The following is an 11,809-nucleotide window of genomic DNA, read 5'->3' on the forward strand; positions in this document are numbered from 1 at the left end:
AGCTATAGCAAAGGAGTACTTGTATGTCAAACAGTGTAAGCAGCATGCAATGGGGGCAGGCCTCAGTGATCCTACAACTAATTGATCAAATCTACTTTTTTTTTACTAATCACTCTGTCGAGAGATGTTATTACACACCTTTGGAGCAGGTGGGACTTGAACCCAAACCTCCTGGTCCAAGGGTGATCATGTTACTACTGCACCTAAAGAGAGCCCAATTGATCAAATCTAAGCCCTATAGACCAATTACATGCATCTGTGAATGGTGCTGGAAAATTAAACAACTAACAGCTACCAAGTATCCTCCTTCTAAATGTTCAAGGAGCCCAGCATCAGTGCAAAAGGTAGGGCTGAAGCATTTGTATCTAACGTCAGCTGGAGGTGCAAACCTCCAGAGGTCCTCAGCATCACCGATGCCAATATTCAACCAACATGACTCACTCCACCTGGTATTAAGAAACAACTGAAGGCACTGAATACTGAAAGGCTATGGGTGCTCACAATTTTCATGTAACATAACTGCTATTATGTTCCAGAATTATCTGCATCCCTAGTCAAGCTGTTCTACAGGTATAATGGCATCCATCCGGCAATTACCCAGGTATGTCCCGTTCACAAAAAAAGACAAATCTAACTTGTGAATTTCTCCCCTGTCAGTTTACTCTTGCTCATCAGCAAAGTGATTAAAGGATTTATTGACAGTGCTATCAAGCAGAATTTGTTCAGAAAACATATCTTGTTTCCATTTAGTTTGCTTCCTCCACTCAGGGCCGGTCAGCTCCTGACTGAATTACATACAGCCTTGTTATGAATATGGACAAAAGAGCTGCATTTCAGAGGTGAGGTGAGAATGATTGCCCTTAACATCAAGGCAGCACTTGACTGGATATGGCATCAAGGAACCCTGGCAAAACTAAAGGAATTAAGGGCAACACTCCCCTCTGGTTGGAGTCATACCGAGTGCAAAGGTAGTGGCTGCTGGCAGTTAATCATCTCAATGCCAGGACATGGCTACAGGACTTTCTCTGGATACTGACCAACCATCTTCAGCTGCTTCATCAATGACTTTTGTTGCATGATAAGGTCGGAAGTGGGGATATTCGCTGATGATGGTACAATATTCAGCACCATCCACAACACCGGAGATACTAAACCAGTCCATGTCCGAACGCAAAAAGACCTGGCCAATATCCAGGTTTGGACTGATAAGGGGTAAGTAAAATTCTCTCCAGACTAACTGTTAGACAATGACTGTCTGAATCAAAACAGAAATGTAAACATTGTCCTCCACAGCATTATCGTTGCCCTTATAAACAAAATGCCAAGCTGGGTTGAATTTAGCTCTAAGATTGGCGCCGATAAATTTGGTCTTGTTTAAGTAAATAGTTCTCTTGCCTTGATGGCTGTGCTCTGAAACACTGGGAAAGGAAGGTCCAACACCTGCCCCTCCCCCCTACCACACAGCTTTCCCCAGCCACAGAGGGAGATGAGAGACTGGATCAGACAGAGAGATGCAGTGAGACGGGACATCGCAGCCACAGAGCGCTGTTAGATGAAGACAAGCAGCTTTCAGCAAGGCAGTCATCCAGTTCAGTCACAGAGAACCCCTTGGCTGCAGGAACACCTGCAAGTGGTAAGTGTATGTTTCTCGCTCCCAGTGTTCCGTGCTGAAACCGCACATACCGAAGGTGTCGAGGCTTTTGCAGGAGCTTAATCCAGAACTCATTGTTCCGGGGCACCTGCCAATTAGATTGAGCACACAAAAAAACAGCCTTCGTGTTCTGGAGTGCGACTCTCTCCGACCCAGAGGTCTCTTGATTGATGTGTTTGGTACTCTACATGCAGAATGTACAATGCGCTAGAATCTGTGTCTGGCAACAAAGGGACTCAGTTTTGAACTCTGAAGGTCACAGCTGAGCAGCTGGGTTAAATGTTCGGTAAAGTTAGAGTCTTGCCACTCACTGGGTGATTCTACATCCTTTAGTAGATCGTAGTGGGAGAGCATTAGATCTGTTTCACTGCAGGTGATATTCGATTTGACAGACATCGGCTTTAGATTTTCCAATTCCAGAATTTTGAAATTCCGTTATGAGAAATCTGATTAGGGCATCATGTTATGTGCAGCCTCAGTGGATGGAGCAGTTCATTGCTAGTCACAGGATGGATGAGGCTGGATTAGAGTGGTGCTGGAAAAGCACAGCCGGTCAGGCAGCATCCGAGGAGCAGGAAAATCACTCGGATGCTGCCTGACCTGCTGCGCTTTTCCAGCACCACTCTAATCTCGACTCTGATTTCCAGCATCTGCAGTCCTGACTTTTGCCACAGGATGGATGAGTGTTAATTGGTGCAATTATGGGCAAGTTCTCAAAAACACAGCCACACAAAAGCAACACACAAACACATTCCAGGTATTTACATATTTTTTGTGGAAAATGGCACATGGAAATGCTAACCAAAGATTCTCTTTCTTGTATCAAAGCTATTACTTTCAGTGCTGGGCAAGTTACACTTCCTCACTTCAGAGTCTGATACAGCACAATTAAATTAATTCAGCGCTCCCTCTATCCCCCTGGACAATTTAACTCAGTTTAAGTTCTTCCCTCTATTGTCCTGTATCCACACCAGCCATCCGAAGGTTTTCTTGAGTGAGGCTTCCTCTTCTGGATAGTTTTGTGCTCAGGAAATCTGGACTACCTTAACTTCATCTCACAGAAGACCCTGACACAGCAGCCAAAGCAGACTGTCATTGACCAGTTTATTTTGGATTTGAATCTCAAACAGAAATGAAAGGCCTGTGGTATGTATCTCACTGAGACATTTGTGTGGCAGAACATATTCCGGAGTATTTGCCTGTGTTTGACTATATTGATTCAAGTACATTTTATTCCAATAAGTTGCTACCAAAAGTTTTATTGTTACTTTCCCATGGAAAGAACATTATCAGTCAGCACAAAATAAAATGAATAAACTAATTGGTGCTATTGTTCTTATCTTTATTCCAAAACAATAATGTATGATTCTATGCAAAGTGTCTCTGTATTTAAGAGACAAGTTAGTAGGCTTGAATGTCAGACTGAAGCAACTGCACTCTTGGAAAAAAATCCAATACTGGTTGTCATGATAACCAGTGCAAACATATAGTTCAGTCTATAAATCCAATATTCATTATTGACCATCAATTCTCTATTCCTGTATTCCTCTATTCCTGATGAAGGGCTTTTGCCCAAAATGTCGATTTTCCTGCTCCTCAGATGCTGCCTGACCTGCTGTGCTTTTCCAGCACCACTCTAACCTAGACTCTGGTTTCCAGTATCTGCAGTCCTTGTTTTTACCTAGTTGATTTTAACCCATCAATTAATGATCGATAATGCCAGTACAGTTCAATCATGACTTTTAGTACTTAGATGTTCAAATGTTCCAACATTATCACCAACAGTAGTTAATATTCACACTTCAACAATTGTACTAATTTAATTCAAACATTTATACCCTGAGAGGAACAGGAAATTGAAAATATTTTGCAGATTTATTCAGATGATATAGCATATGGAGGAACAGTGGAGCATATACTTGTCCACTATTTACATCAAATGTTTATAGATGTTAAGGTTGGTGAGAAAACCTGCAAATTATTTTAAATAACATCATTGGAATAGATTGTACCATGTGGTTCCACCGTTCAATTAGATCACAGTTGGTTTGCACAATTCTGACTACACACTTTTGTTTCATATCCTTTGATATTGATATTGTGACTCAATTGGTAGCATTCTTGAATCTGAGTCAGAAGGTTGTGCATTCAAGTCCATCTCCTGGAACTGAGCACAAAACTCCAGGCTCAGTATTTAATACAACACTGAAATAGTGTTGCCATCTTTCAGGTGAGATATTAAATTGAAACCCATCTAGTCTCAGATCGATGTAGAAGATTGCACAGCATTAATTTGAAGAAGAGCAAGGATTTATGCATATTACTTTGGCCAATAGTTATCCCTCAATCCACACCAGAAACATAGGTTATCTGATAATGATCAGATTGTGCTTCATGGGAATATGTTGTTCACAAATTGGATGCTGAATTTCCGATATCGCAACAGTAACTCCCATTCAGTTCATTGGCCGTAAAGCACCTTGAAATGTCCAGAAATCACCAGGACTAAGCCAAGTATGAAATACATGCGGAAAGCTTTTATTGTTGTTTACATTTTACAGTCCCTCAGCAGGAAGGTCCTGCCACAATATTAAAAATCACACAACTCCAGGTTATGGTCCAACAGGTTTAATTGGAAGACTAGCTTTCGGAGCGCTGCTCCTTCATCAGGTAGATGTAGGAGCAGCGCACCAAAAGCTAGTGCTTCAAAATAAACCTGTTGGACTATAACCTGGTGTTGCATGATTTTTAACTTTGTACACACCAGCCCAGCACTGGGCACCTCCAAATCATGACTACCACAATATGAAATTGATGAGATTTAGAGTGTTTCTCTGGTACGTCCTCATTTAATGCACCTTTTTTTCTCACCCACTTCACTCAGATTTCTAACATTGACAACATTGACTAGAACATTGAGAATGAGGAGTCCTCCTCTCTTCCCTAATGTGTAAATTTGAAAGGTTCACTATTATCACATTGTTGTGTTTCTAGGACGAGAAGCACAGCATTGGATAAGTTCAATGTGAAATAGAAACACATTAAAATTATTTATTAAAATATTGATCAGATACGTGGAGCTTTTGGAGACCTGTTAGTTCCCAAGGAGATAGCTGCCCTCAAAAGGGAGTATGATTCTGAGTTAGGCCTCCAATTTCTCAGCTTCTCTTTGACCCTTCACTAACTCTGAGGTGATTACATCTTCACAGGAATCTAGAGGGAAGACAGAAAAATAAAACATCAGAAAAAGGAAAGAAATGCATCGAACTATACAACATTTTCAGTCTAGAAATAAACCATCTAGCAAAACAGGTCTGTTCAGGAGCTTATGCTTCTCCAAAGCCTGCTCTCATTCCCTCATAGAGTCATCGAGTCATAGAGATGTACAGCACAGAAACAGACCCTTGGGTCCAACCCATCCATACCAACCAGATATCCCAACCCAATCTAGTCCCACCTGCTAGCACCTGGCCCATATCCCTCCAAACTCTTCCTATTCATATACCCATCCAAATGCCTTTTAAATGTTGCAATTATACCAGCCACCACCAGTTGCTCTGGCAGCTCATCCCATACACATACCATCCTCTGCGTGAAACAGTTGCCACTTTTAGGTCTCTTTTATATCTTTCCCCTCTCACCCTAAACCTATGCCCTCTAGTTCTGGACTCCCCGAGCCCAGGAAAAAGACTTTGTCTATTTATCTGTCCATGCCCGTCATAATTTTGTCAACCTCTATAAGGTCACCCCTCAACCTCTGGTGCTCCAGAGAAAACAGCCCCAGCCTGTTCAACCTCTTCCTATAGCTCAAATCCTCCAACCCTGGCACATCCTTGTAAATCTTTTCTGAACCCTTTCAAGTTTCACAACATCTTTCCAATAGAAAGGAGACCAGAATTGCACACAATATTCCAACAGTGGCCTAACCAATGTCTTGTACAGCCACAATATGACCTCCCAACTCCTGTACTCAATACTCTGACCAATAAAGAAAAGCATACCAAAGGCCTTCTTCACTATCCTATTTACCTGTGACTCCACTTTCAAGGAGCTATGAATCTGTACTCCAAGGTCTCTTTGTTCAGCAACACTCTGTAGGACCTTACCTGCTAAGATTTGCTTTCCCAAAATGCAGCACCTCGCATTTATCTGTCACTATTAACATATTCCTTTCTCCCTTATAGGCTTAGCTGGCCTCCCTGCAAATGCATCCATGCTATTGATGCAAACTACTTGTGATAGTGAATTCACATTTGCATTATTCAGATTCTTTTTACACACAGGACTTAGAAAAAAATCTATTTATGGCCTCTAATTTTGGGCTCATGGAAACATCTTTGCATTTACTCTTTCATAACCTTACAGATAATAGAGATCATCCCTCAGACAATCTTAAGAGCCTCAACTTGTTAAATCTTTGTCAACTGATATAATCTTTCAGTTCTCCAATAATCAGTTAAGAAGTTGCTGTTAGGGTTTAATGATATTTGTAATAGCAAGGAGAGGATTTAATGATATTTGTAATAGCAAGGAGTGGATGATTATCTTGCTGGAGGGATATGTAATGAACTGGTTTCCCCCTTTGTTTGCTGTTCTTTCATCTAATTTCCTTTAAGTAAAGATGAAGAAATTGAATACAAATACTTTTTTTTTGTGAATACTGCGTATTCAAAAGTAATGAGGATAATACCAAATGTTTAGTGTTTCTAATGCTACCAATGACCACCTACTGGCTGCAATGGATAGTGGTTTCTAGTCTGGCTCTCCAATAGCTGATGGTCTGGACTAATTCTTTAGGCATCACGAATAAAAGCTAGTTCTCAATGAATACTAAACTGGTCAAGACAAAGGCAGCATTCACAGCAGAAGTTTTTGCAGCACCATTTCAATTTGAGTTGCGTTTACATTTGTCGATCAGCACCCTGGGTGGAACCTGCACTTTAGTGACATGAAGAATTATTCCCATTTTGGGTGATTGATCACAGGTGACAATAAATAAATCGAATGGTTGGATTCTGGTTCTGAAGGGAGTCATGAATTTCTAGGTGCAGGGAAGAAGCTTTCCTCAAAGGCATGGCGATCTTGTCCAATACCATGGACCATAAGAGATCAACACAGAGCAATTATGTAGCCACTGCCCAGACTGTAATGAACTACCCATTGAGATTGAGACAATTTACATACTGGCAGGAACTGAGAGCCTTGCATCTGTTGCCTGTTAAGAGTATCAAGCAACTTGCTTTGATTGGCACCACATCTGCAAATATTGACTCCCTTCACCATTGGTGCTCATTGTGTACCATGTACGTGATTCATTGCAGAAATTCTCCAAAGCTCCTTAGATAACATGTTCTAAACTCATGATCGCTATCATCGAGAAAGAAAAGGGCAGCAGATATATGTGAACACCATTATCTGCACGCCCCCCTCTAAGCCACAAACCATTCTGATTTCGAAATATATCATTGTTCCTTCAGTGTTTCTGGGTCAAATCCTCGAACTCACTCCCTATTAACTTTGTCGATCTACCTACAGCAAGTGGACAGCAGCAGTTCAAGAAAGCAGCCTACTACCATCTTCTCAAGGGTAAAGAGGGTGGGTTATAAATGATAGCACTGCCAAAGACACTTACATCCCATGAATGAATTTTTAAAAATTCCTATCAGACCCCAGGCAGGATGTTGGGTGAAAGGATAGGTGCACTGGGTGAGGTACTGGAGAGGGTGGTAATAATCCTAACTCCTGTTTCCTGGCTGCAGGCTATTAAATTTAATCCAAGACCCACAGATGTGCTGCAGAGAAGTACCAGCTGGGGACATGTCGATGTTTAGAGTGGGTTGGTAGAGGTTCGCAGTGAACTGGCTTACTTGTTTGAATGCAATTTGAAGAGTTCCTGCAGCGAATTCATTGGTGAGCTGGATCTTCTGGAGCTTGGTGTAGGCACTTTCAGAACTGAGTACCAGTAAATGACAATTTGGGAGCAGTGTTTTTTTGTTAAGGAGATTTTACGAGTAATACACTGCATTAATTAGTGAATAGAGAAAACAGACACAGAAACTTTAATTATATCAGGTATAAACCTTGCAGCATTAACTATCTGACTGGTTCACTTCAAACCCAGAGATCACATAAACTATCAAATTGTCCTAACTGGTATGATGAAACTGGAAAATGTCTGGTAAGACAATCACACCCTTTAAATGGACATTTTTTAATGTCAACAATGGGAGCCTAAGTCTGAAGTATTCCTGAATGTGAGCTGAATGAAGAGATATAAGATGTCAGCATTCATTGCATTCTTTCTGCCTGTCCCAAGGAAGGGTCTAAATTCACTTAGAAACAGTATAAATTCAGAAATTTGGACATACATTTGAGGATTGGCTCCAAATTCAAGGCTTCAGTTCAGACTAACTGGTTAGTTTGATATTTTTTTCAGTGAACAAAAGTTCTCAAAGATGAACTTCACCCTCATTGCTGAGTTTAATGTGATTTAGCTCACTCCTTAACTCTGTTGAGGGAATGCTCAAAAAATTGTAACATTGTTTGACCAGATATGTGTGTAGACAAGTGCAGGAGGGATTTGTATTGAGCCTTCAGAGGTGCATAGTGGCCTTGGCTTATCCTGAACGTGATTTGGAGACATCAGTGTACAAAATTAAAAATCACACAACACCAGGTTATAGTCCAACAGGTTTAATTGGAAGCAGTAGCTTTTGGAGTGCTGCTCCTTCATCAGGTGATTGTGGAGAATAAGATTGTAAGACGACAGAATTTATAGCAAAACTTTTGGACTATAACCTGGTGTTGTGTGATTTTTAACTTTGTTTAGTGTGGTCCATTCTTGTGTTGGTGGTAAAAGCCTGGCATTCTACAGATGGGGTTTTGAACTTATTAGTGAATCCCCATGATTCAAAAGATTTTTATATTCAAAGTTTGATATAAATGATGTATCGTCTCTTAGTAATCAGTGCTATGTCTGACCAGTAATCTCTGTTTGGCCTCTTTGCTAATTGGGTTAAGATCAACACAAACTGTTGGTTAAATATATGCTTCATGCTAGTCTTCTGAGTATTTTTAAAAAAAAGGCATTGTCTGAAGTGTGATGCCCAAGCTGTGTCCCAATTCCCACTTTCTGCTTGTTAATTATTCCTTGTCAGTTCAGATCAAGTTTTTAAACAAGTGCTGTTTCTCATCTGATTATAACTATCTCACAGATGAAAGGAAAAAGCTGAGTAGGTAAAAAAAAATCATTCAGCAGATTATTACTGGAGTTTGTTCTCCAGTCACCAATGTCTGATGTGATTGCTGCTTCAGCGATTTGAGAATGACTAGTGTGCTCTAGGGTGTTTCACAAGCAGAATATTACAGCAAGGCAAGAACAGAAGAAATTGAGCAAATGAATGGGGGAACCTAACAGCCCGGGAACTCTAACATTGAAAGCTATCATGACTGATCTTCTGCCTCAACTTCACTTTCCTCTCAGCTCCCATATATTGTTTGGGAGACCAAAATATTGTCTGTCCCAGCCTTAAATATATTCAAAATCCACAATACATGATTTCAAAGGTAATAACCTTTCAAGTAAAGAAATTCCTTCTCATCTCAATCCTAAATAATTCATCCATTATCCTGAGACTGTTGTACTAGTTATGCAATCCTCCACTGGCGGGTGGGTCAAACACACAGAAGCAGATGATCTGACATCCACGTCACAAACAAGATAAACAGGGAAGAAGAACAAAAACAAAAAGTGCTGGAGAAACTCATTGGGTCGCAGTTAAGATTTCAAGTCCAGCAGTCCACGCTGGACTCAAAACATTAACTCTGTTTTTATCTCCTCAGATACTGCCAGACCTGTGAATTTCTCTAGCACTGCTTTCGTTTCAGATTTCCAGTGTCAGCCATTCTTTGTTTTTATCACAGGGAAGGGGAGCAGGAGCTGAGAAATAACAAATACAATTATACACACGGCACTCTGAACCCAAAAGCAACTCATGTAGCATCCTTAAACTCTTAACATCCTTTACCATAATAGAACATCCCAAGGTGCTACACAGGGGCATTCTAAAACAAAATATGACACTAACCCAGATGAGAAAATATTAGGGCAGATGACAAAAGCTTTGACAAGTGTGGAGTTTTAAGGAGTATCTTAAAGGAAGAAAGTAAGGTTTGAGACTGATATGATTAGGTAGGGGATTCCAGAAATTAAGGCCCAGGCAGCTAAGAACATGACCATCAATTTAAAAAAATGCCAATTTCTCAGAGATTATAAACATCAGGAAGGATTTGTTGCCAGGAGAGGCAAAGAGGCTATGGAAGAATTTAAAAAACAGGCTTAGAATTTTAAAATCAAAGTATTTTTTTAACAGGAGCCAAGGTAAATCAGTAAGTGTGATGGCAATGAGTGAATGGGAGATGGTGTGAGTTACAACGTTGTGAGCAAAGTTTTGAAAGAACTCGAGGGAAGAATTTGGGAGGCGAGCCATGAGTCTGCTAGGATAGTCAAGTCTGAGGGTAGCAAAGGCATGGATAAGGGTTTCAACTGCAGTCTTGCATAGGCATGTATGGAGTTAAGAGAAACAAGTGGGAATAGATAGTTTTAATGATGGCATGGAGTGCCTGGAAAAAATAGGTGAAAATTTGGGAAGTAATGACACAGTTAAGGTCTATAGACAAGAAAGGTAGATAGGAGATGAATGTAGTAGTTTGCAAAATGAAAGGGGTTGAAAGTTATTTTATCAGAGAGGTGATGATGGCAGATTCAAAGCAGGGGTATAGTCACTTCTCCCATTTCCTTGAGTTTCTCTCATTGGCACATCTGATCCATTCTGCTGCAATCTCCACTGTGGGTAGAGCAAAGAATCAGGCTACAAGGCAACTCCAGCCAGAATGGGTATCGAATCCTGTGCTGCTGCCACCAGTCCTGAGCCAAACCATTTTAGGTCTGGCTCATCAATGACTCCATTATAAGTTCAGTAGTGGGAATGTTTGCTGGTGTTCACACAAAGTTCAGCATCATTCATGACTCCTTAGGTACAGAAGCAGTCCATGTCCATATTCAGCAAGAAGCGGGTAAGATCCAGGCTTGGGCAATAAGTGGTAAGTAACATTTACAATACACAATTGCCAGATAATGACCAATTCCAACACAAGAAAGTTTAACCATCACCCTTAACATTCAATGATATTGTCATTGATGAATCTCTCATTATCAACATCCTAGCATTGATCTGAAGATGCCATATTGATACTAAGACGACGGGAGCAGGTTAGAGACTAGGAATTCTACAGCAAGTAACTCACTTCTTGTCCCCCAATACTTGCCAATATCTACAAATACAAGTCAGAAATGTGATAGATACTCTCCATTTGCCTGGTTGAATGCAGCTCCAACAAAACTCAATAAATTTGACACTGTACAGGATAAAACAATCCACTTGTTTGACACACATTCACCTCCTTCAACATTCCCTCCATCATCATCAATGCACAATGGGGCTGTGTGTGCCATCTACAAGAGTAACTCGCCAAGAGGAACAACCACAATTCTGTAAGTTTTAGAATACTCATAGACCATGATGAGAGTGGCCCTAAGGGAAGAGTACTAAACTGGGTCAAGGCCAATCATATCAAAATTTGGCAGAAGCTGGGAAATGTGGAATGGTGGCAGCTATTTGAAGGGATGTTCACATTTGATATGTGGGGCATTTTCAAAGATAGATTGAAGATAGTGTAGGATAGGCATGTCCCTTTGAAAACAAGAGATAGGAAAGGCAAGATTCATGAACCATGGATGACAGGAGAAATTGTGTGACTAGCCAAGAGGTAAAGGGAAGTGTATATAAGGTTCAGGCAGCTAAGAACAGAACAGGCCTTGGAGGAATATCGGGAGAGTAAGACCAATCTTAAACGAGGAATCAAGTGAGCTATAAGGGGTCAGGAAATAACTTTAGTGAGCAGAATTAAGGAGAATCCCAAGGCCTTTTATTTATCTATAAGAGGTAAGCGGGTAACTAGAGGAAGGGTTGGTCCAACTGCAAGAAATGCAAAACTTGCGCCCACATCTCCCCCCTTACTTCCCTCCAAGGCCCCAAGGGATCCTTCCATATCCGCCACAAATTCACCTGCACCTCCACACACATCATTTACTGCATC

General features: G+C 40.8%; 1 protein-coding gene across 2 annotated transcripts in view; it reads left to right on the forward strand.

Annotated features, from left to right (window-relative positions):
- Window positions 1-1,467: 1,467 nt before the first annotated feature.
- The window catches only part of cldn23l (claudin 23-like), a 28,629-nt gene continuing 18,287 nt past the window's right edge, over window positions 1,468-11,809 (forward strand). For both annotated transcript variants that reach the window (XM_043717162.1, XM_043717161.1), the window contains exon 1: window positions 1,468-1,633. The gene's annotated coding sequence lies outside the window, so the exon portion shown is untranslated. The remainder of the gene's footprint in view (window positions 1,634-11,809) is intronic.

This window comes from Chiloscyllium plagiosum, chromosome 27 (assembly GCF_004010195.1).
Source record: "Chiloscyllium plagiosum isolate BGI_BamShark_2017 chromosome 27, ASM401019v2, whole genome shotgun sequence".
In the NCBI taxonomy this organism is placed as follows: domain Eukaryota; kingdom Metazoa; phylum Chordata; class Chondrichthyes; order Orectolobiformes; family Hemiscylliidae; genus Chiloscyllium; species Chiloscyllium plagiosum.